This window comes from Quercus robur, chromosome 2, assembly GCF_932294415.1.
Source record: "Quercus robur chromosome 2, dhQueRobu3.1, whole genome shotgun sequence".
In the NCBI taxonomy this organism is placed as follows: domain Eukaryota; kingdom Viridiplantae; phylum Streptophyta; class Magnoliopsida; order Fagales; family Fagaceae; genus Quercus; species Quercus robur.
Window position 1 is genome coordinate 42,951,056 of NC_065535.1, and position 12,229 is coordinate 42,963,284.

Sequence of the window (12,229 nt, forward strand, 5' to 3'; positions counted from 1 at the left end):
TTCAATGATCAATTCAACCAAGGCATACACAATTAGCACTAGATCATGTGACCAATCTCAATTATAGAAATATGAATATATGACCTCCCACATAACTTGATAATCATAACTTGGAGTGTTTCATTTGACTCCACTTTCAGCCTTAACATTTTATCTTTTGAGGCAAACATCTCTCATTGTGAGAGGGATATATAACATTTCTCTTTTGAAGAACAGGCCTTTGGCCTTTTTGAAAGAAATTTCACTTTTAATATAAGGTCGCTTACCCTTTTTCCTAGTCAAATACTAGAATGTGCGACAGGCTTTTGCAGCTCAATATCTCTTTTCATTTGGAGATTTACATTCGGTGAGCTCTTTTTAGCAAAAAAAATAAAAAGTGGGAAGAGATATAGACACAAGTCTATGCATGTTTCAAGATCAACATAACCATTCACTAATCATTCATGACAAGCTTGAAGATCTATTTACAACAATCACATAGATTTCCAGATTTTTCCCATAGTGATATGAGTGCATGAAAACAAGCAATGCTCGAAAATGCACAAAGCCATTAGCACAAAGGTACAAGGCAAAACGAGTTTTAAGACAAAACTCAACAAAGTCAATCAAGCGTTTTGATTTTCAAATTTTTTATGTAATTTTTTGGATTTTTGACTCAAGAAACAAAAAGAATGAATCAAACACAAACATAACCAGCAGCAAACACAAAAGAACAAGCAAACAAGAAACAAGTTGCAAAAAGAAGTGTGTGCTCCAACACAGACAGATATATAAACAAAGAAGCACACAACATACAAGAGAGTCAAGGAATTGTACCGACACCAATGGTCTTACGGAGTGATTCAAACCGTGGACCATCGAGAGGCTTGGTGAAGATATCCGCCTTTTGATTGTCAGTGTGTATGAACTCAAGACACACAACTCTTTCCTCTACCAAATCCCGAATGAAATGGTAACGTATCTCTATGTGTTTGGATTTTGAATGCTGAACAGGATTTTTGGAAAGATTGATGGCACTGGTGTTGTCACAGAAGACACACATCGTTTCTTGAGGAATTCCATAGTCATGAAGTAATTTTTTCATCCAAAGAAGCTGAGTGCAGCAACTTCCAGCAGCTATGTACTCTGCTTCTGCAGTAGATAGAGACACTGAATTCTGCTTCTTGCTCATCCACGAAACAAGATTATTACCAAGATAAAAACAGCCGCCTGAAGTGCTTTTCCGATCGTCTACACTTCCAGCCCAGTCAGCATCCGAATACCCAGCAAGACACGCATTTGAGTCTTTTGAATACTACAGACCATAGTTTGCAGTACCACTCACATATCGAATGATTCGCTTAGCAGCAGTCAGATGAGATTCCTTCGGATTAGCTTGGTACCTGGCACAAACGCCCACACTGAAAGCAATGTCCGGTCTACTTGCTGTAAGGTAGAGCAAACTTCCAATGATGCTCCTATACAATGTGGGACTTACTTCAACTCCTGATGAATCCACATTCAGTTTAGTGGCAGAGTTCATGGGAGTGGAGGCATGTTTTTTGGAGTCTAGGCCAAACATCTTGACAATATTTCTGGCATACTTCTCTTGAGATACAAATATACCCTCCTTCTGTTGTTTGACTTGAAGACCCAAAAAGAATGTGAGCTCCCCCACCATGCTCATCTCAAACTCCTTCATCTCCTCAGAAAATTCAGTAGCACGATCTTCGATAGTTGCTCCAAACACTATGTCATCAACATAGACTTGTGCCACAAGGAGATAATCTTCATCATTTTTGACAAATAGAGTTCGATCAGCATACCCTCTCTTGAAACCTCTATCTAGAAGATAATGTGTAAGACGATCGTACCAGGCTCTAGGCGCTTGTTTTAAACCATACAGTGCTTTCTTCAATCTTAATACATGATCTGGAAAATGAGGATCCTCAAATCCTTTTGGTTGCTCAACAAAAACCTCTTCATTTAGATATCCATTCAGAAAAGCACACTTAACATCCATTTGATAAAGTTTGAACTTCAAAGTGCACGCAATGGACATGAGGATTCGAATGGATTCGAGTCTTGCCACCGGAGCAAATGATTCATCAAAATCCACCCCTTCTACTTGTGTGTAGCCTTGAGCCACCAACCGAGACTTGTTTCGAATTATCTCTCCATCTTCATCAGTTTTGTTTTTAAAAATCCACTTTGTGCCTATAACATGAACGTTCGCAGGCCGAGGAGCAAGTTCCCACACGTCATTCCTCACAAACTGATTCAGCTCGTCATGCATTGATTCAACCCAATTCTCATCTAGAAGAGCCTCTTCAACCCTCTTTGGTTCAAACTGTGCAAGATAACAGTGATATGTTACATGATTGGCTAGCAGAATATTTCCTTTCCTGAGGCGAAGACCGTCATCAAGTGATCCTATGATATTACTTTCCGGATGATTCTTGAGAATTCTTGAGGAAGGCCTTTTTGAAGTAGAAACTTCATCACTACGAGAGATAGGAGGATGAACTTCTGGAGGAGTAAGAGGACTTGAAGTTCTAGACATCGATCTCGTTTCCCTTCTTGGGTTGATGGGAGTCGATTCTACTTCGGGTATAGGTTCTTCACCTTCTATATCCAAAGCTTCTACCTCAACATCAGGCTCTTCGGTGCTCGGCCCTTCTACATCATCAATCATTTCCACCTTAGGTAAGGCATCATCAATCTTGACATTTATGGATTCCATCACAGTCTTTGTTCTCTTGTTGAACACTCTATATGCTCGACTTGTAGTAGAGTAGCCAAGAAAAATACCCTCATCACTTCTTGCATCAAACTTCCCAAGATTCTCTCGATCATTTAAGATATAACATTTACTTCCAAATACCCGGAAATACTTCACTTTAGGCTTCTTCTCATTCCATATCTCATATGCAGTCTTCTTTGTACCAGCTCGAAAGAAAATCCTATTGCCAATATGACACGAGGTGTTGACAGCTTCTCCCCAAAAATTTTGAGGTATTTACTTATTAAGCAACATGACTCTTGCCATCTCCTGAATCACACGATTTTTTCTCTCTACCACTCCATTTTGTTGTGGAGTTTTAGGAGCCGAAAACTCTCTTTTAATACCATTCTTCTCACAGAAAGACTCGAATCTTGCATTCTCAAATTCTCTCCCATGATCACTTCTAACTTTGGCTATCGGAATCCCCTTTTCATTTTGTAGTTTCTTGCACAGAATCTCCAGCCTCTCACAAGCTTCTGATTTTTCTCTAAGGAATTCAACCCAAGTGTATCTTGAGTAGTCGTCCATAATGACCATAATATATCTTTTTCCCCCTAGGCTTTCAGTTCTGGTCGGCCCCATCAGATCAACATGAAGTAACTCCAAACAACGAGAGGTGGCTATCACATTTACCTTGTGATGACTTGCCTTAGTTTGCTTCCCCATTTGACATGCACCACAAATGGTCTTCTTTACTTTTCCAAACTTAGGAAGTCCCTCGACTGCTTCAAGTTTGGAGACTTTGGCTACTTGTTTGAAGTTGACATGCCCAAATCTGTGATGCCACAGCTCCAACATATCCACCCGAGCACTTCTACATGATATTGGTGCCGTGGGAACTATTCCATAACAGTTATCCGTAGTCCGATTTCCTTCCAAAACCTGAATCCCCTCTTTATTGATGATCAAACATCCTTTCTTGGAGAATTCTACCAGGAAGTCGTCATCACAAATTTGAGTGATGCTCAGCAAATTCGCCTTCAGCCCTTTTATGAACAGCACATCTTTCAACAGAGGCAAACCGGGTATCTCGATGGTTCCTTTGCCTAGGACTTGAGCATGGCTTCCATCCCCAAAGGTCACATAGTCACCCACCTTTTCTTTGAGTGACTTAAACAATGACTTATCCCCTGTCATATGGCGAGAACACCCACTATCAAGATACCACAAACAAGCATTAAACACCTTTAATGAGGTATGCACAAATAGGTTCACATGTGACAGACAATCTTGACCTTCAAACACAAACTCATCATCAGGTTTCATGCTACTTTTAGATTGATTTTTCATTTTCAGATTCTCAATCATCTCACACAACATTCTATTCTTTCTTTTATATTTCTTAATCAATGATTTTGATTCAGATATGCTACTGTGTAAGACAAGATTCTGATTCTCAAAAAATTTCAGCATGTGAACAAAAACTCTTGCATGTTTCTTAGTTTTTAATAACTCTACAAGGTCATCAGTAAGACACCTTTCAGTCATATGCATAGAGACATTTTCACAAACACTTGAGCTACAATACAGCATGGTATAAACAAAAACAACAACCACAACTCAGGGGTCTAGGATCACACAAATGGTAATGAAACCAAACAGATGTGTACCCGCTCTGATACCAATTGAAAGTTCAAAAACGTGTACAAAAACACTTTTGAACGTTTAGACCCCCAAAAACCAATTTAATCAACACATGCAATATGTTAAACAACTAGTGTGCGGAAACTTAACATATGCTATAACATGGAATTGATTAAACAACTATCTAAGCCACAACAAAATAAACCACAGCAGATTAATGTAAAGGCAGAGATAGAGAGGAAGGAAGATGCAAACACAGCGATAACACCAGATATGTTATCGAAGAGGAAACCGAAGACCTCGGCGAAAAACCTCTCCGCCGCCCTCCAAGCGGTAATCAATCCACTAGAAAATACAGTTGGGATACAAGGACAGCAATAGACCCTCCAAGCCTAATCTACCCAATGCACCTAAGCCCTCCAAGCTTCTTGCTCCAACGAGGTTGCGCCGAACCTTTTTCTTTTCTAGCTTTCCGGATTCCGCTACTACACCGTAGCATCAACCAATGAATATTGGCTCCTTCCTAATTGCTTCCCAGAACTCCAAACGTCTGTGTCACAGGGATGATAATGGTGAGAACCAGGTTTGGTATAATGACCTCTCAAGGATTTGACAATGGAGAGGAAGAGAGTGAGGGAATTTGATAGACTCTAAGGTAGAGATTGTGGGTGAAACAATCTGGTTTTTCTTTAGGGTTTCTCTCTCAAAATTCTCTCTGGAAGCTCTCTTTCAATCATGGGTTAAAAGGGTATTTATACTGAAGTGGAGTGGAATGCGAAACGTCAGGTTTTTCCAAAACAGGGGTGGCTCGCGGCTTGACCTCGCGGCTTGACTGAGTCGCGAGTTCCAATCGCGAGTTAACCGTATGGCCAGTTGTCCTGTTTTGTCCTGTAGTGCTCCAGCTAGCATGACTGTTCATCTTCCAGCATGCTTGGCACGTGTGCATCTTCTGGCGGGTTGAAGCCGCGAGTCCAGCCGCGAGTCCCAGCCGCGACACTCTGTTTTCTTGCACACTCTTGAGCAATCTTCACACTATCTCACTCACTACCCTTACAACAATCCCACCTAAATACAGGGTTACTAAATGCTGAATTACAAGCAAATTTGGCACGGAATAAAGCCAATTAGATGGTCGAATAAATTCAACCTTACAAAACATTGTCAAGAAGTTTGGACTAGACTCCAAAAAACATGCCTCCACTCCCATGAGCTCGTCTACTAAACTGAATATTGATTCTTCTGGAGTGGAAGTGAGTCCTACCTTATATGGGAGTATCATTAGGAGTTTACTCTATCTTACAGCTAGTAGACCAGACATTGCATTCAGCGTTGGTGTTTGTGCCAGATATCAAGCAAATCCAAAGGAATCACACCTGACTGCGGTTAAGCAAATTATTCGATATATCAATGGAACTTCAGACTATGGTCTGCGGTATTCAAAAGACTCAAATGCTTGTCTTGCCGGGTATTCAAATGCTGACTGGGTTGGTAGTATGGATGATCAGAAGAGTACTTCAGGAGGCTGCTTCTGAAAGCTTTTGCGGAAGAAATATAAAACAAAAATCATATTTTCATTTAAAGATCGTTGTACCACACAACCATGGATTCTAAATAGAACAAAATTGCGTACCTCTCTTAGCAACTCAAGCGTGTTGCCTCCCAAGGTATTCACGTCTCTCTCTCTATATCTTTTGAGTTTTCAGAAGACTGCAGTATCACACAGTAGTTCTGATGGCCAACCAGTGAATATGATATTATAAAATCTTATTTTATAGTAGACTTCTAAAAACCCTAGAGAAAGATTGGACGTGGGATTCTTAGGGATCCTAATCTTCAGCCGTAGGATTTTATCAATAACTTTTTGAACGTTATTGACTTATCTTGAAACTCTTTCCAAAATTATTTCTTAATTTTCTCAATCATATCAAGAAAATATCTGAACTTCTACATATTGCAATAATGTCCATCAACACATTGCAATTGACCCCTGAAGATTAGAGAATTACAAATGAGGTCCCATTTCATACAATTTTATATCTATGTCCTTCCACCATACTATATTCCCACAAGCCACTAGGACTGGATAAATATCATTGTCATATCCCTAGCTTATGTGACCCTTAATTTCTTGATTTCATAATTTCTATTGGACTCCAAAATATTTATAAAAACTCTTTAAATATATATATATATATATATACAATATTATATATATGAAAAAACATTTTTAAAAAATGTCACCGGCCGGTTTTGTTTTGAGTCCAATTTCAATATGAAAATCAATTGAATATACTATCTTCTTTAGAGACTGGTGGATTCATTGTTGAGCATTTATATATTTTACTCATTACATACATAACCCAACGTGTCTGTATATAGCCTTTAAAATTGGCATCACCAGTTGACATTGTCAAAGTTATGTGCATAATAAATAAATATACACAAACCCCTCATGTTTGAGGACAATAGAAAAATTGCGATAGAACAACCTTTTAAATAACAATGATCACTCCATAAGTTGTTCTTGATCTGATCCAATTCAGTGTATGTACTTGTTACATTACACCCACTTGTTTGCTTAAAGTCACTACTTCAATGATGGAGTAAATCATCCTATCATATAGCAGCACAACAAGTGTAGGCTTCAATGGTAATATTCAATTAATATCCACAGCCTAGAACAATTTAATAATATATGAAAAAACATTACTCCCTGTTTTTGGTTCCTTAACCATTAACATGATTTTTCCTACAGAGGTGACATCACATGCCACATTTAAACAATGAAATATACCTATGAAAGTTATGAATGTGAAAATAGAATTTTATCATCAAATAAAAATGCACAGTATTGTTTTTGAGGGCACATAATTCTAACAATCTCCCACTTGCACTCAAAACCAATCATACATGTATTTATATGCATTGCTTCCAAATGTTTCTCAAACAATTTTTGAGACAATGCCTTTGTGAGTGGATCTGCAACATTATTGGCAGAGGCAATCTTTGTTATTGCTACATCACCTCTTTGTATAATATCACGTATCAAGTGATATTTACGTGCAATATGTTTTGTCCTTTGATGAGCCCTTGGTTCTACTGCATTTGCAATAGCCCCATTATTGTCACAATAGATAGTAATGGGTGACTCAATAGAAGGAACAACTTCAAGTTCTTGAATGAACTTGCAAATCCACACAGCTTCCTTTGCAGTTTCACTTGCAGCTATATACTCTGCTTCTGTAGTAGAGTCTGCAGTAGTATCTTGCTTGCAACTTCTCCAACTTATTGCTCCCTTGCCAAGAGTGAACACAAATCCATAAATTGATTTTCTATCATCAATATCAGATTGAAAATCAGAATCTGTATACCCTTGGACAGTCAAATCCTCACCACCAAACACCAAGAAATAATGTTTGGTCCTATTTAAATATTTGAGGATATGTTTCACTGCTGTCCAATGCTCAGAACCTGGATTGGATTGATATCTACTCACAATGCTCACTGCATAACAAATGTCTGGCCTAGTGCAAAGCATTGCGTACATGAGACTTCCTATAGCCGAAGCATAAGGACAGTTTCTCATTTTCTCTCTCTCTTCTTGTGTTTTAGGACACATTTGATTAGAGAGATGAATTCCATGTCTAAAAGGTGAAAACCCTTTCTTGGAATCTTGCATGCTAAACCTAGCCAATATCTTGTCAATATAATTGACTTGTGAAAGTCCCAATAACCTTTTCTTTCGGTCTCTAAACAATTTGATTCCGAGTATATAGGACGCTTCACCAAGATCTTTCATTGCAAAGTGACTAGATAACCATATTTTTATAGATGACATTGCTCCTACATCATTGCCAATGAGTAGTATGTCATCTACATAAAGAACTAAAAATTTAATAGTGCTCCCACTAACCTTTTTGTAAACACATGGTTCATCCATATTTTGTGAGAAACCAAACAATTTGATTGCCTCATCAAAACGGATGTTCCAACTGCGTGATGCTTGCTTTAGGCCGTATATAGATCTCATCAACTTGCACACTTTTGATTCTTGACCATGAGATATGAAACCTTCTGGCTGGTCCATAAAAATTTCTTCTCGAATGTGTCCATTCAAGAAAGCTGTTTTAACATCCATTTGCCATATCTCATAATCATAATGTGCAACAATTGACAATAGAATCCTTATGGATTTTAGCATGGCTACTGGCGAAAAAGTTTCCTTATAATGAATTCCAGCCTTTTGATTATACCCTTTTGCCACTAGCCTAGCTTTATAGGTCTCCACCTTACCATTAGGTCCTATCTTCTTTTTGTAGACCCATTTACAACCAATAGGCTTAATACCTTCTGGTTTGTCTACTAAGGTCCAGACCTGGTTGGTATACATTGAGTCCATCTCTGATTCCATGGCCCTTTTCCAATTCTCAACGTCCTTATCAGTCATTGCTTCTTGATAAGTAAAAGGATCATTATCATGCTCCTCTGACTCCATTAGATAAATCTCATTTAACAAAGTGAGTCTAACTGGAGGCCTGATAGTCCTTTTACTACGTCGAGTTTCTTGTATTTTGCTTGGTTTAGTAGGCACTATTACTTGCTCTTCATTATTCTCATTCAACTCAGCCATTGGGTTATCAATTTGTTCATCAAGAGAAACTTTTGCTCTACTTTCATTTAAGCTATAATCTTCCTCAAGAAAAATAGCATTCCTGCTCACAAACACTTTTTGCTCACTAGGATTGTAAAAATAGAAACCAGTAGACATCTTGGGATAGCCAACAAATAAACATCTATCACTCCTAAGTCCTAGCTTATCCATATTAGACTTTCTAACATGTGCTGGACAACCCCATATCTTTAAGTGATTTAGACTTGGTTTCTTACCAGTCCATAACTCATATGGGGTATTAGGAACTGATTTGGTAGGGACTCTATTTAATAAATAAACAGCAGTCTCCAAAGCATAACCCCAAAATGAAATTGGCAACTCTGACATGCTCATCATAGAACGAACCATATCTAATAAGGTTCTATTTCTTCTTTCAGCTACACCATTATGTTGAGGTGTGGCAGGGGGAGTCAATTGAGAAATAATCCCATTTTCCTTTAGATATTGCTTAAATTGATCCAAGAGGTATTCTCCTCCTCTATCAGAGCGAAGAACTTTTATGCATTTTCCAGCTTGTTTCTCAACCTCATTACGAAATTCTTTGAACTTTTCAAAGGATTCAGATTTATGTTTCATTAGGTACAAATAGCCATACCTAGAATAATCATCAATGAAAGTAATGAAGTAATAGAAACCACCTTTTGCCATGTGATTCATAGGACCACAAACATCAGTGTGTATTAATCCTAATACATCAGTGGCTCTAGCTCCCTTTCCTGTAAAGGGACTTTTGGTCATTTTCCCTTGTAAGCAAGGCTCACAAATTGGATAAGGCTCTACCTTCAAAAGATTCAATGGCCCATCCCTTACCAATCTATTGATTCGGTCAATATTGATATGACCAAGCCTTAAGTGCCACAAATAGGTAGGATTAACATCTCTTTTTCTTTTAAGAGATAACACACTGGCAGCAATATCATTCTCAATACAATTAATAGAATTATCAATAGAACTCAAAAAATAAAGACCATCTTGTAAAATGCCAGAAGTTACAAATTTATTATTAAACTTAACAACAAGTTTAGAAGTAAAAAGAAATGAATATCCTGAAAAACCAAGTTTTGAAACTGAAACTAAATTTCTTCGCACTTCTGGCACATATAAGCAATCTTCTAAAACAAGAGTTCTACTAGAAGATAATTCTAAATAAAAGGTTCCAATGGCAGTGGCTACAACAGTTGCACCAGTCCCCATCTTTAGGATCACCTCCCCTTCATTTAGCCTTCGGGTCTCCTTGAACCCCTGCAACACATTGCAAATGTGTGAGATTGTACCAGAATCTACACACCAAGAATCAAATGGACCATCCATTAAATTTGTTTCAATAACGAGCAAATTAGGCATACCTTCTGCAGGTTTGTCATTCTTCAAAGAAGCCAAATAATGGCAACAGTTTCTCTTCCAATGACCAGGCTTACCACAATGGAAACAATTTCCTTTTGCTTTCTTTTTCTCAGTGTCCTTATTCACTTTGTCACCTTGAGCCTTATTGAATGACTGAGACCCTTTTCTCTTAAAGTTCTTACCCTTAGGCTTAAACTTAAGAGAAGAATCAGATTTTTCAGCCAACATTACAGTAGGCTTTTCTTTCTTGATGAGATCCTCAGCTGCTTTCAACATATTGAGCAGCTCTGACAATGTCACTACCATCTTATTCATGTTATAGTTCATGATAAACTGATTAAAAGAATCAGGTAAAGATGCTAGGATCACATCAACTTGGGTCTCACTATCAATTTCTGCACCAAGCATATCCAGTTCATTGATGAAAGAAATCATCTTCAAGAGATGTTCCCGAACTGGAGTTCCTTCCACCATTTTGGTGGACATGATTTTTCATAGCAGTTTGCCGTGCACTTCTGCTTTGTTCTCCAAACATCTCTTTGAGGTGCAGCATCATATCTTATGTTGTAACTAGGCCTTGGCATTGTTTTTGCAACACATTGGTCATAGAGGCCATTATGTAGCATTTAGTCATTTCATCAACCTCATGCCACTTATTAAATGCATCTCTTTGCGCCTCAGTGGCATCAGCTAAAGCAAGTTCTGGTGCCTCAGTATTAAGGACATGAGCTATCTTATCAGCAGTGAGAACAATGATTAGGTTCCTTTTCCAATCTACATAGTTTGGTCCAGACAATCGATTTTCATCCAAAATCTTAGCTAAGGGATTAAAATTGGTCATAATGAATCTGCAAAATAATACAAAATAATATTTTCACATACATATATCCATCATATTCAGGTTTTTGAATAACTAATGGTACCTCCCACAAGAACAAAATATCATAGATTTCCAGAACAGAATATAACAATTATATTCATAAATAGTTTGAAGTGGGCATCGGGAACCCTTACCTTGCATGCTCCAATAATTTCTTTTGAAATATACTGTGCACACCATATAAAGGCAAATAGATACTATTCATCATAATTTCATCTCATGTTTCTAATTTTATTTAATTTATCTATGACTCTCGATTTACTTTTGGCCTCCAAATCAAACATGTTTTACACTATTTTAGTGGTCATGTTTATTTGGATAAGTGCAAACCATTATCTAAGTGTGATATATGTACTAGTATGATTATGTTGCTATTTTAGCCACACTCCCACCAGTCATACGCACACCTGTCTTCCCAAGAAGTAAACAAGAGGAACTACTAAACCAAAATCAAGTCTATCCTTTTGGCTTCAACAAAATTTTAATTTAAAAGAACCTTTATTCACCGACAATGGAGGGCCATAGGAATTATTCTATAAAATTATCCTATTTAGCACTTAACATATATCAACACTGGGATACAACTGTAAAGTGAGTCCATGCACTAAATATCATTCTTTATGTGTCTAACACAACTCCCACCAACTGAGATTCAATACCTTAATTCGGCAATACTCAAGATTTTATCAATATAAAAGGGTGAGTCAATGAACCAATATATATCAATATAGGTTACACAGATAAGCACATATACATGCATGTAGGTTCATAATAGACAATCTATCAAAGACAATCTATAACATAAAAGACAATCTATGAAGCCTACATATGAAACCATAAAAGGACAATCGGTAAAGCATGTATAGGCTACGACGCACAAAAGCAATATACAATATATAAGGCATAAGAGACAATCCATGAAGCCTACACATGAAACCTAATCTATAAAGCATTTGGAGGCTTACAACACTACTACGGCGCACAA